The 14,870-nt window shown below is 37.6% G+C and overlaps 1 long non-coding RNA gene across 1 annotated transcript; it reads right to left on the reverse strand.

The window, feature by feature from the left end:
• Positions 1–8,867: 8,867 nt before the first annotated feature.
• On the reverse strand, positions 8,868–11,780 carry LOC124171370. Its single transcript, XR_006867695.1, has 3 exons — positions 11,584–11,780; positions 11,405–11,503; positions 8,868–9,463 (listed from the first exon to the last, which is right to left on the reverse strand). It is a non-coding gene; the product is annotated as an uncharacterized LOC124171370 (long non-coding RNA).
• Positions 11,781–14,870: the final 3,090 nt, after the last annotated feature.

A 14,870-nucleotide genomic window follows, 5' to 3' on the forward strand; every position in this document is an offset into this window, starting at 1 on the left:
AAAACTTAAAATTCACTACTTATAAAATTTACCGGGGCAAGGTCCCCGGTTTGGGCCCCCCAATATTTTTTGTAAGTCGGCACCCCTGTCTGCAGGGGAATTTTTTTTAAGGTAGTTTCTTTCCCTTAGCAATTTAGTTTTTCGTCTTATGAGCAAGTAGTGATATCGGTGAATTCTCTACTTAGCCTACCCTTACTTTGATCGGAGTCAGCCGTTAAAAAAGGTTGTTATCATTATTGTAACAAAAGCCAAGGGGACCCTATATTACCATTAGAATACAAGGAAAGTACAAACCTTGGGTGTTTGGAAGGTAGCAAAAGACAACATCAGCGAAATCTTCAATTTGATCCCGTCAAGTTTCATTCTTCTCTTAAAAAAAAGGAATTTTATCGCGAACAATTAAGCAATTGCCATCTTCTCTCATCAGAATTAAAAAATTTCATTTTCACAAAATTAACAAGTTTTGCCTCCTCCATCTCCCATTAATGGAAAACAACTCTTGCAATTTATTCGAATTCCTTTTTCGTGCATCCACGTTTTTCTTTTATATCTCTTGCATTTTCTTCCTGCAGTTCTCTCCGCAAGAATGTCAACGACATTATTGGTAGTCAACATTTTTAAAAAAACTGGTTCGCAAAAGGCTACACTTGAGTCTAAACGCTGGAAAATTTATATTTTAATTGGAAGGAACAACTTGAACAATTTATTGTGCCAACTCATCTTAAACCAATTTTAAAAAACGGAGAGTAGAAATTAAAATACATGAAGCCCAATATACCGGTTCATTACTCCTTAGTTTTGCTGTTGTCAGAAACTAAGGAATTACTGAATCACAAGATTTATAGCTATGAAAACAAGGAACTTCCTTGCGAGATCACTACAAATCACGAAAACTATAGCCAATGAAGGATTTGTCAATTAGTGCTGGGCATCGATATAAAACGAGTAACTGAAGTGAACAAAAAATTTTAGACTGAAGTTCGGAAGGTTAAAAAAGAGGAGTAATCGTTACCCATGGGAATCTGGGTCTTCCTCAAGACCTAAAAACGGGGTATGGTTGGACCGCATAATTAGAAATGTGATATGCTTGAATTTTGTGAGAAAATGCATTCTAGCAGCGGACCTGCAATCAAACCCTTCCAAGTGGAAGCAGATGGAGAGTAAAAACCGCGCAGCACGTTCAGTTTCACTTGCAGTCGAACCTACTCAAGGATAGCAATAAAGTGAAGTTGGGTGGTGCACCACTGCACCATGTGAGATAGCAAAACTTACCGACTGAGGAACCCTCTCTACTTCCCCTTGGGTCCAGCGCGTGTTCAGATAACGGGTCTCCTGGACTTAATCGGATTGGAAGAAAGGAAAGGCAGTGGTGAGTTTTCCTTATAGCAGTGCCAGCAGCCTGTCCTCAAAATATTTACATCTGTGCAATAAACTTCTCCCTTATTCCACGGTCAAATAAAAAGTGGGCAAAATTACCATTTTTTGGTCATCTATTGTAAAAAATTGGAAAAATATTCCCTAAAGATGATTTTAAGTTGTGTTTTTATAATCATATCACCTACAGTAAATTGTTGTTTGATTCTAAAGATCCCAATAAAAGAGCGATGTTTATTTCCTGAGTTGTAACACAAAGGATTGTAATTGTTGTTATGCTGGTGAAACTGGGAAGAAATGTATTTAAGAATTGATGAACATAAAAAATCATTTTTACATTATGACAACAAATCTATATTTGCAAAACATTTACATTATTTACTTGTGAACATTCATCTGATTTTTAACCATGAAATTTTGTATGTATTTGACAAAGGTATACATCTGGATTTTGTAAAAAAAATTAGTAAATAGAAGTGTATTCCAAGTCTTTTAAAGAAGGTCTGGATAATGAAGTGGTGCCGACGATGAACTCACCTCTCCTTAAGGTGAGAGGCCTTCCTTCCCTTAAAAATTCTTGTCCGATGGCCCTGACTAGACCTCTGTCATACAAATGAGTAACCAACTTAAATCCCCCAATTCCTACTTCTAAATTTTATCCCACCTACACCTCCCAGCAATATGTATACCAGGCCAGCTGCTCTTCATTCTGAGAGCTCTTGCAAGATGATGATGCATCATGATAATGATGTGCAAACATTGAAACCAGATGAGCAGGTTAAAAAGTGTAGAAAATTATTACATATAACTGTTTGCATCATTCTATTGAGGAATTTCCACAAAGTAAACATATCAACAATTAATCTGATAGCCTCTCTGCCTTCATGGTTTTCTGCTTTGATTCATTAACAAAGTCCTTGTACATCTTTTTTCCTGGCTTTTAGACTGTGTTCTCACACTTCTTTCTCCCATCTATTTATTTTCTTCGTCATTTTGTCTGTGATCTACACTTTGCTCATCTATCTACTCTACTTATCAAATTAACTTCTCTTCTAATTCGGCTATTCCCTTTTTAATCCTCTCCTATCCCTGTAATCTGCATATCCTGTGTCAACCAGATGCATATCATTATCTGCTAATATCTGGTGTTTCCCTCTACGAGTCCTCTGCAGAGAATCTAAGCTCTGTTTCGTCCCTTTTTGGTTTTCTTTTCATCTTATGAACCTTGCGATATACCCCATTAGCACCAGTGGCATAACTATGGAGGGGAGGTTATAGAGATAGATCCCCCCAAAGCCTCAGAGAATTTTATGGTATGCTAATGTTCTCCCTGTTGTGATGATTTCCCACAGAATTGCAAATGAAGCTCAAATTTTAAGTGCCAAAATGATGTAAAATGTATTTCCAGCCACGTAATTTTTCAAAACTTTTCCCATTGCCTTGGGGGGGAGGTCACCCCCATAGACCCCCTACCCTCCCTAAAGCATATTCCTAGTAATGCCACTGATTAGCACAATATTGTTTTGTGAATGTCTCCAATGCCGGAAGCAACATGAGTTTTTTTTTCTAATATTCCTCAACTATTGTTTATCCATCAAGCAATTTATTTTGTATCTTCCTCAGGCGTTGGTCTAGCTGGAGGAAGCCAATGGTGCCACCCCAAGCCTCATTCCAGAGGCCAATTGGCAGAAAAACTGCGTGGTACCCTCCAGTCTGCAGCAAGCCAACGGCCATCCCAGTTATATCGTCCTGGTCTACAAACAGTCCATTGCACTTATCAAAGCTGTCGTAAAGGGCAATTACAGGCATGAAATATGCCGTTCCTTCACAAGACTTCAGGTCAACGAGGCATGGAACAATGCCGCATTCACAGCCCTTTTCACTAAAGAGATGGCTGAAACCAGCAGGTGGCTTCTCAATGAGCATACGGCGATATCATTCTTTATCCAAGGTATAAAGCACAAATATTATGAAAGAGGATCCTCAAGTCGCCTCTGAATGTGTTGTAACTCACCATGCATTTAATTGTGTTGATGAAAGTTAAAACATGTGAAGTTAAAACTGATGAAGTGTTCCGAGTTTCACGGGGAATTAAGGTATAATTAGGGGTATTAACCAAAATTTAAGCACATGATGATGTGATCTATCAAATTCATAACTTTTCAATGCTGTTCCTTGCAATTACAAACATTATACTGCAAAATATTGGAACAAAGTGGAACACTCATCACCGTGCGGCCGACATTTTTGAAAACCAATTACTAAAATGCAACTGAAGTGGCAACAGAAATCAGCCTTCTGTGGGATGGCATTGGGCCTCTTATGTGCAGTCTCCTTGGTATAAAGGTCCACTTTGACACACTCTTCATCGAAGAGCTGTTGGAGGAAACTGGCACTTCAGTCACCAACAGCCGCACCCTCCTGACAAGAAACTGTGAGAAAGACCTCCACCATCTGATTTCATCCACCATCAAGATTTTGTTGGCTCCCCTGAGGCTGGTTGACAATCCCCTGCTACAGTGACTTCAAGTCCACGAGGACAAAAATTGCAGTCAATCCCTGCATGGATAGAAAATCATCATGAAAGCGAACTGCTTGCAGAAGAGGATGTAATGCTTGTAATCACTCACGCTTTCCATTTAACTCTCCAAATTAATGTGGTGAAAGGTATGTTTTATGCTGGAGTTCACATCTGATAAATGATAAACAAAAGGAGGAGGAATAATGATGCTTGAATTTCATTTCCATCGTACATTGCTGCTAATATCCGTGTCCCCCAGGCCTTGAATGTCACTTCCTGGCAGTCCGAAAACAAAGTGCTCTGTAAACCAGCTCAAGCAACTGAAGCACCACAAAACAAACACCCTGAATTGTCTAAACATAAACATTGACCACATTGTGAGCTGGGAGATCTTCTGAGAACTTTTATGTGCCATCTATGGGTTTTGCTACCAAATGCAGATTTGTCTCCAAAGTCACCGTCTGTGAGGACTGTAGCTGTGAATTCGAAGGGTGACTACAACGTTCGCAGCTGCCTGGAGAAGAATCCTGAGCACTGACTTGATGATTCGCTATCAAGTCCCAGCGAGTAGGCGATATTTATATCTTCACTAGAAATGGGTGAGTCACCAAAAGTCTCATTAATTTTAAATTAGTATGTCTTATTTTGAGGTAATATTCTTGTTTTCTACTCTACATTAACGGAAATTATGCCAGACTTAACATTTATTATAGCTCTTTTCTGCCAAAATATTCCATAAGTTGAGAAACAGAAAGTAGTGTGTAAGTACCATGAGGAAAAAGTATCCCAATAATATTTGTGACACCACTGTTGCTGAGCAGAAAAATGGGTTACCTCTACAGTGGGTTGTTATTCTTTGGCCAACAAGGAAATTTCAGATGAGGGAAATCATCTGAATTTATTCATTGTTCAAATATGCTACAGATTAGTGGGTGTCCCTCTTCCTGAGCATCTGGTGATGGCCCAATTCATTCCAACTCCATTGAATTGAGGTGCATTAAATTATCATGTGCACATTTGAAGCGTTTACTCATATTCTTCTTCACAAGTCTTAACAAAACAGCGACATTGAATGGATTTACTTCTCGTAATACCACATGGAAGACAAAAATAAGTTTTATTCTGAATGAAAAGACAGTCCCCAAGCAGATTCGATGGGTTGTGTTATGGCTTGATGGGATGGTTATCATAATAGCATCCTCCCTTCATAAGATATTACTGTAGATTGGTAAAAATTGTAAAATATTGTGAATATTCCAAAAATACCTTAATGTACCCCTATGGACGGCCTTGCTACCATCTCATTCCATGCAATGGGACCCACTGGTGGGTCATACCAGACTTCCTCCCTGTAATATTTTCTGCGTCTTCATTTTGTGAAATGAGATCTTTGAGGCATAACCTTTGGTGTGTCTACACTATGAATGGTAACACATGTGATTCAACCGGAAGTAAGTGTTACCCACCAATGGGATGTGCCACCCAGGGAGAAACTCTTTTAAAACAAGCAAGGAGAGTGACCCAACAGTGCACACTGTACCAGACAAGGTAGCACTATGTAAAATGGCCAACTATCCATAACTTACCCAGCACTTATGATTAGAAAGAAATGCTAGGTGTGCACATCAAAATCTTCACACATCTCTGCTCTCTTATTTTTGGGCATATGTATGATGGCTTTCTTCTCAATGTCACTAGGTAAATCTTTTGAGCGCATATCGCAGATAGTTTTATACAATGTATTTATTACCTTTTCTCCTGTATTTTTATAACCTCTACTGGAATATCATCTATTCCTGGGGCCTTATTGTTTTGCAGGTCTCTTATTGCTACATCAACTTATGATCTTAATATGCTAGATCCCATGCCATCCTTTTCTACTTCACTTTCCTCTTCGATAATTTTTGTGCTGAGATGGCTTCTGTTGAATAACTCCTTCAGGTATTCTATCGCCTTTGTCATCATTCTCAATTAAAATGTTTCCGTACTTGTCCCTTATGGTATTATATCTTGTACTCCTTGAAATGGTTCCTGACTATATTATCGGCCGCTCCCGCTTTCTCTTGTACCAATTTTGTACATCCTCGCATCTGTTCATCATCCATGCTTCTCTAGTTCTTTTTGAGTTTTGGGTGCAAGACGTGCCAGCACAGCAATCATTCAGTCTGGCATATTTAAATAATGTCCATATATAATTTATACTACATATACTAAATCATGTATTTTCGAATCATATAAAAATTACAAATAAATTACGTGCAGTGTTTCTATCAGTTAAAATTTTTCTTTAGTGATAAAATGTAGGATTAGATAAGCACAAACATATTCAGTAATTAACAACAAAATATGCATTCTACATATATGCCAAAGCCATTTTATATATCTCTATTAATCTTTACAACTTATTGCAGAAGATGAATGCGGTATACTTTGCAGTTTTCCTAGGTTGAGTTACAATTGTTCATGTACAACTTTAAAGTTCATGAAGTAGACAAAACAACTAATTTTATGGTGGGCAGAGTCATTTATTGCATTTGCATGACAACATTATTGACTTGATATATTGAATTGATAAAACGAAATATAAATCAGAATTTAAAAAAATTATCTATAAATGACGCATTTTTCATTATTTTAGCATGCACTTTAGTCCAGATATAAATTAGCAAATCACAGCAACACATAATTTTGACAACAGTAAGGCTAAAGTTAGGGCTGCATGCCTGGTGTGGAATCACTCCATGCTATACACCCTGATGGTGGCTGGCAGTGTAGGTACCTCATCAATATCGATGAATACCAGCAATAGTTTAGCTCTAGGATATCTTGACTGGGAGAACTTGACGTAGGCTTCTCATGTATTGCCAATGAATTTCAATATTTGTAAATACTGACTATGTACATGATTTTTTGGCATTTTATAATCATACATTAATCACTTGGTATCTCTCGTTGACCACTCTCTTAGCTCACTCCAGCTTCCTGTTTAATACTAAAGTTAATTTCCTAACAACCACCCTACACAACCCTGAATCCATCACTCCAGAAGTTCCCTCCATTCCACTCACATCACACAGCCCCTGGATACCTATTCTCCCTTTTCCTCTTGATATTTTCTACACCTTACATCCTCATCATTGACCTCACATTTGATGCTCCATTGCTTACCTGCTCTACGCCCACCCCTCCCGCACAAAGTGTTCCATGCAATACCAAGGCTTCCACTCATTGGACTTCCCTCCCCAACACTGTAAATAGCCCTGTACCCATTACTTCAGTAGACCCCATTAAACTTCCACCTTTAATATAATATTGCTTCTTGATTTTAAGTACTAATCCACATACAAATATACCTATGCCTATGCACATTCTCTGTATAGTTTGTACCAAATTTTACGCTTCTCAACATCTTAATGACTGGCATAACATTTTAAAGAATACATACACATATTCATACTGAAACATATTTTTCATCAATTTCATTGCTTTAACTTGTCTGTGATTTTCTGTCTGATAAAAAAAACTATCGAGTACAAGTAAACGTTAGGATTTTCCTCTTTACTATGAGCTTTGTTTCAGCTTCCCCATTTAAATTAGAAAATCGAGTTAAAATATTTAAATCTTGAAGAAATTACAGCACACTCCCAATTATCCTGGCTAACGGTGGGGAGAGACGGCGTGAATAATCAGAAAACATGGATAACCCAAAATTTTTCTTCATTGTCTTATAATGTTCATAATTTACTTAGAAAACAATAAATTATTATTTATCTGTTATTTTAGAGTGCTTCCCAGATTCATTGAGAGCTTTCGTCTCCAGTTTGTGATCTTTTTAGTGGCAATAACATACAGTGAAACCTCTATTTTACACTTTTGAATGGACCACTTACATAAAGTACAAAATTGAGGAAATTGTAAAATAGAGTATCAATGTTTTAAGGCGGTAGTGTGCAAAATCAGGGAAAATGTAAAATGGGGGAATGTAAATCGAGGTTTCACTGTAGTTGCACTCGTGCTATGAATGCTCCATGTTAGGCCTGCTTTCGAAAACCACATATCCATGGCTGTGTGATCACTGATACAGAAAAGTAGTTTGCACGAATGCTTCAAAACCACTGCTCGACGTCAGAAACAACACTGTCAGGCACCACGCCACGTAGTCGCGTCTCGCACAAGTTGCCCGGGTTGCAACTGCTGTGGGATGTGTATCTGTGATCACAAAGCATGGTCATGCACCGCTAGGCTTGGAAATGGTGCTTCCATGAATGCAGCTAGTTCACGATCCCTTCCGTTTACAAAGGGGATTCTAACGGAAATAATAAGCCCGTGAGTCATACCATTAATGCAGTAATCCTGATGATTTTGCGATCGATTTTATTTTTTTACCAAGATCGCGGAAAATTTTGAGCGAGAGTGAAAATCAAGCACGGATAATCCAAAACACGGATATACCCCTGCCGGATAATCAGGAGTCTGCCGTATCTGAAAATGATTATTTAAGTAACTAAATGCATCACCACTTATTACTTATTGCCAGCATTGGTTTCATTTCCCTAAAAAAACACTCGCTTCTGATATTAGGATCCAAAAAATTTCGGTCATGGACCAACTATACCATTTTTGAGTTAATTTCTAACACATTTACATTTTACAGGTTGCAAAAAAAACTCTTGCACATGCAGCATTTTGCTCTGGGCTGGCCCTGGTAGGAGCCTACTTTATTGAAAAATATATGAAGCATCTTAAAAGCGCTGGAATAATGTTAATACGGCATAGGATAAAAATGAAACTACATTTAATTAACTAGCAATATGTATCTAATTCAAAAACTACATGTTCTCATTTCTTTCATTAACATCAGTATCAGCCATAAATTACGTATGTACATACTGATAAGACTAGGCCATTTCAGTAGCCTTCCATTCATGAATTATAGAAGTTATAGAGGTTGAGTAAAATAAAATAAATGCAATAGAGCTTGATGGGTCTATTTGATTCAAAAGATAAAGATATCATGGTTTAATGATGATTTCTTAACAATAGATGATAACCACTCAAACATTTCATGCATAGGATTCATATTTCATTTCACATTAGTAAAACTAATATCAATAACAAAGAACCTCAAGTTCATGAAAGAAAATTAAGAATAAAAATAATGGCATGAAAATTCTTCTTTCGCAGGAATATAACATACTCATGATAGATTGAAGGCTCTTAAAACTTTAAAAGATATGATGGTACAACACAGATCATATTTCACCACAAAAAAATGGCATTGAAATAACAGAATCTTGGAGCCATTACTTCCTATAGGGAAAAAGATGAACGGGTTTAATGCTTGAGAGACATCAATTCATCCTAATCCTTGGTCAAGCTGATGTGACTAAGTCCATCCCTTCACTGCTGTCCTTGGCTGTTAAGATCTTCACAATTAGGTAATATTTGTGCAAATTCATCAGCTTTTATGCAGCAGGAATGTCTTCCATTCGACTCATTTTCACAAACACATTTGCAGATACCAAAGGCTGAAATACTTCGTCTCTTGAAGAGGAACTCCAACTCCATCTACAGGACAGAGATTTTTGTATCAAAGTCACAGCATATGAATAATAAAAATAGCAGAAGAATTTTTATCTTTATTTTAGTACTAAAGGGAATTTATTGAATAGATACAACCAACAACATGTTCAACAAGAAACTGTAACTAGAAAAAGTGAGTTCTTAACACGTTGCGTACCGGGCTATTTAAATTCCGAGGAATGCCGATTTGGAAATGTGTGCCTATTAGGGCGTAATTCCTTTGGTTTAAACATGGTTAAAAAGCTAATGTTTAGAATAAAACTTTACCCAATAAAACGTTATGATGCATCGATTCATTATAAATAACAAACAACAACTGACAACGTACTAACGAATACGTATTATACGCTTTAAAATTGTTTAGGTTGACGTGCCTAAATGACAAGAATCTTCGTCATCCGTCCGGAACGTTCCAGAAAAAAATGACGAGATTTCTCGCCATCACCCAACGTGTTAAGGATTTGGTGCTCTTACAATGGAAATGGCGCTATAAGTTGATAATGTGTAATATTGTTAATATTATGGAATGAAAGGAGTAGGATACTCTTTTTGAGTTAGCAAAGCAATTAATTTATACAAAAAATATTGACCTAAGTGAAAAATATATATATCATTTCAAAATGTATATCTAATTGCATTAGGAGGGAAATACCTCTCAAAAATTAACGAAAGATAAAAAATTATGAAGTTGGGATTGCATTCGATTTTCTTATGCAACCAAGTGAGGGAGAGGGGACAACTACTAAGAGGAGAGAGCTACTGGCTACATGGCTGGATCTGCTGTAACACATGGTTGACAAGGTACCCAAGCAGGCACATAAATTTGAGGACCTACTTCACCTCCTCCTTTGGTCTTCAGGTGGGGGAGAGGGCAAGATGAATAAACACAACACTGTCCAGTTCACACATTTTAATAGCCATCATAACGTAAATTAGTGACCTAAGGAATTTATGAGCCTACACTACTTGTCTGGAGGGAAAGTAGGTAGGTTGAGAAAAATAAAATGGTTACCAGCTAAATATAAATCATTTAAACCGGGAACATAGATTAAGTTGGCCTCCACTAAAGGCTGGTATACAGAAAAAAATTAAAATTCAAGTAACCTTTGGGAGCACTAAGTGTGCAATTTCAGAATGCATAGGCAAATGGCATCATTCATAGAAAAAAATAAATGGATATATCCAAATAAAGATTGTTAGTAAATTCATTTTTTGTAATTTACAGAACACTAAAAAACTTAACATGTTACTCCAAACAGTGATCCATATAACTGGAAAACGATTGAAAGGTACAGAAAATGTATTCTTCCTCTAGGAAGAACCTACCATTACCTTTGGTCAAAATGGCAAAATACCAGCTTCCCTTGTTTTCTTTTCCTTTAGCACCATAATTTGCTTTAGTTTGCGTCACTATAACTTACGCTGTTAACACGACATCAGTATATAAATTCCACTTAGTAAATAAAACTTAAACATTACGTCCAGATTGTGCCTGTATGTATAAATACATGCGAAACACTGTAGTGACACTTTCAACATGCAAAGAGGCATGTAATGCTTTATAACCTCCATTTCCAGCTAAATGTGGAGAACTGACGTAAGTATTTTTATCTAAAGTCCGTACACGATACACTAGGAATTCCAAATTACGATGGCTAGAAGGGTACGTGCATCGTCGCATGTGCTTCATATTTGTGTCATAGAAAAAGCATGCTTTTTCGCGCATGTAAACTTTGCTAAACACAAGTCCACAGTAAATATGGCCCACAGTAGTCGTGGACCCCTTCAAAATGTAGTATATAACAAATATCACAGGCAATTAAAAATAGCCATCCCTAAATTGCATCTCCAGAATTAATTTAAACTGATGGCAACGATTTTGTTTTACATATGTGCATCATAACGATAAGAAATGACTTAAAATACCTTTACTGAGGAGCAGCAGGAGACGTTAAGTCTAGGCCTATGCATTCTCTCGCAACTCTGACACCAACAGCAAAGAGTGCAACGCTTTTCACTAATGACCTGTAAGAAATCATAATCATAAACAGCAGATAATACTTCAGCACCAAAGATGATAATGCACACATGAATTTATCACGCACCACACAAAAGGGTTATGATATACGACATCAACTACGGCGGACACTCTGCCTCGTTGCTTTCGAGGATCCATCATTTATCTTTAATGAAGTAATGAGGGACCGGTAAAGGAAAATATAACAGTAACTTCTTGATCACCCACGTTGCGTTCAGTAAGATTTCCCCCACCAAGAAAATATCGATAGCTATTGAGTCGAAAGAGACAATCGATAGTGTACCCAACGACATATCGATTTCAGAGCCGTGACCAAGGGGAATGCACAGGGGAGGCCGAACTCCATCCCTGAAGGGCAGATTTCTGTTGCCATTTCGGTCGCATTTAAATCTGTTTTCAAAACTTTCCGCGACGCGGTAATGAGTGCAATACGATCCACTTTTTTCGAATATTTTGCAGTAAAATTTTTGCAATAGGGAACTTGCATATATTTCAGATATAATCAATAGCCCCAAAATTATATAAAAATATATGTTTGCATACCTCGGTGAAAGTTTTTTTATTATTTTATGACGTGGTTTGCGATATTTAATGCATCAAAGTTCACGAGAATTTTCAAATTCAAGTGAGAAGCGAAAACGCCCGATGATTGGCTGGTAGAAAAGTGACGTCATAGTTCAGTACGAGGCACGGCGGCACGGCCATAGTATAGGTTGCATACTTGAATACATGCGACTGCGTGGTTGTGATTCATTTATTGAAGTGCAGACGTATCGGAGTTGTTCATTGTGACTTCAGGGCTATTATTTGATCTATTTCTCCTCCATTGAAAGCGATAGATTGCGTAAAGATGAAGGCATATGGTTATTCTTAGGCTGATCCTAGCAAGCTTCCTGTTACTGATTCCATCATGATAACAGGGTATTTTAGTGAAACTGTAGACTTCGTCGGCTCGGAAAGTCGATGCCGGGAAATGGAAAGGTAGCTGATGAGCATCTGTAATGTTTTATAGTTCATAACAAAGTGAGACTTGCGTATAATATTGGCGAAAGCGTATACTCATGTGAGATGTGTATTCTTTTGGCAGTCCGGTAGAGAGTGAATGGTGAACATATTTCCACCTCGAAGCTGTCGATGATACTTTCAACTAAAAAATACCTTGCCTGGAGGGCGACAGGAAGCTCTGAGGAAGCCAGACTATCAATGTTTCAATTTAGTAGCGATAATATAGACGAACTTCCAACACAATCTACCATCGCTTGTGACTCAAAAACCCCGAAGCCACTTCCTATTCTGCAGAAAGAATCGGTCAATCGCACTTCGATCAATATAATAAACACAACGTCTTCAGGTGTTAAGAAGTTACTTTTGTAATGAAAGCCTTCCTAAAGTAGCATTAAAATGTGAATATTTTCCAAACAGAGTCTTTAATACATTTTGGGAGCTTTTCTCACGATATATCTGAAACCTAATCTAAAGGCGAGCTCATCGTCATTGCGATCGGTTGTCACTTAAAAATTCCGTATCGGAAATCCTAGAGGGATGACCTTCGACGATGACCGTGATCACCTCCTCTCCCACTATCACTGGAACCCGTGGTGAAAATATCATCCCAATCCAATTTCTATTTGGTTTTAACTGGGGAAAGAGCAACATAGAACTGCACATTCTTTGGGCAACTTTAGGTTTGACTTTCCCTCAAACACCCCATTTCCCCTGTGGTGCACATCAGGATCCTATCTTTATACGATGGCCTGACAACCTTTAAATGGATCCTTGGTTTATCCTGACAAAACCAACTAAATGGAAATTGCTGATCCACACGTCTTCCTCTATCTCCACAGTTTCCAAATTAAGGGCCGCGGAACATTTCTCTTGTGACTCAACTTTTTCTGAAAAGCAAGCAACGGCGTAGAATAAAATCAAAGAATGCTGCGATTAATTTTTTTTGACCACCTCTGGATTCCATTCTTTTTCCATCTACAACTTCCTTTATCTTTCGGGATAAACTATGGGACAAGATATGTTTAAATATTTTCATTAATTTATAACAAAATATAAGTTCTAAAAATACCCAAATGTCATTTTATTAATCCGCACTAATGAGTGTAAATTAATGTGGAAGATGAATGCTGTAGACGTAGTAGTTTTCCCTAGGTTGAGTTGCAAAGTTCATGAAGTTGACAAAACGGCTAATTTTTCGGTGCGCAGAGTCATTTATTGCACTGGCCGTGTCTACATTTTTGAAATTTTTTGTAATAAAATAAATCAGAATTTAGGATAAAATTTCCTTTAAAATGACGAATAGTTCATTATTATAGCATGCAGTGAAGCCAGGATATAAATTTGCAAAGTACAGCGGCACATCATTTTGACGCCGAGAGTAGAAGAAAACGCTGTCTTCTTGGCTGGCACTCAAATGCATGAGGATCAACGTTGCTCTATATTTTCATATTTCCTCCCTTGATTTTAAACATCATGGAATTTTCTATGTCCTTCCGTAACTGAAATTGAACAAGTGCCTTAATAATCATTAAGGCAGTTTAATTTGAGTCCATCGTAACGATCGTAACCATCGAGAAACACCTATCTCGATTTTTGTTCGGAAGTTGAGTTTTTATTCTACGGCGGCCGTATTATCGAAAAATCTCAGTTTCAAGTTATTCAGTCAATTAAATATGGAAATATTATTTATATTAAAGTTATCTTCGCTCACATAGCACACGGGTTTATCATTCCGTTTATTATACTCTTATTTTTCCGCAACGCTCATCCCGACAGAGGCTTCGAGGCTTTTCTTCTAATTTCCTTCGTGGGAATGCAGACGAAAATTTTTTCTGGGGTGTTATTGCACAGAGTAACAATGCACCACTTGTAATTTTTCCTTATTTCACCCGTGTTCTCCTTTAAACGCAACGTGGCTCTTCCAAACCTGCAGTTGCTGGGCTTGGATCTTGGACTCGTACTGAACTATGACGTCACAGCCAAAGATTAGTGGGGGCGGTATTTTTTAGCCCGCGAAACTCGGGCGACTTTTGGGAGTCATTTTCTAGGGTATAAACTGAATTTTAAGCGGAAAAAAGTATATTGCGGTACTAAGTATTTACTGTAGTATATCAGCATACTGTTTATAAAAAGTATGCAATTTCCCTATTGCAAGGAGTGGCATAAGCGAGTAATGAATTTGATAGATGGCATCATCATGTGTGTAAATTTCGGTTAAAACCCTAAACTATACCTAATTTCCCCGTGAAATTCGGATCAACTTGTCCGTCAGAGACACGAGTGGCAGCTTATGAGAACTCATTTAAATGCGCGATGGATGACAAAATACATAGAGGTCAACCTGAGGAT

This window comes from Ischnura elegans, chromosome X (assembly GCF_921293095.1).
Source record: "Ischnura elegans chromosome X, ioIscEleg1.1, whole genome shotgun sequence".
NCBI lineage: Eukaryota > Metazoa > Arthropoda > Insecta > Odonata > Coenagrionidae > Ischnura > Ischnura elegans.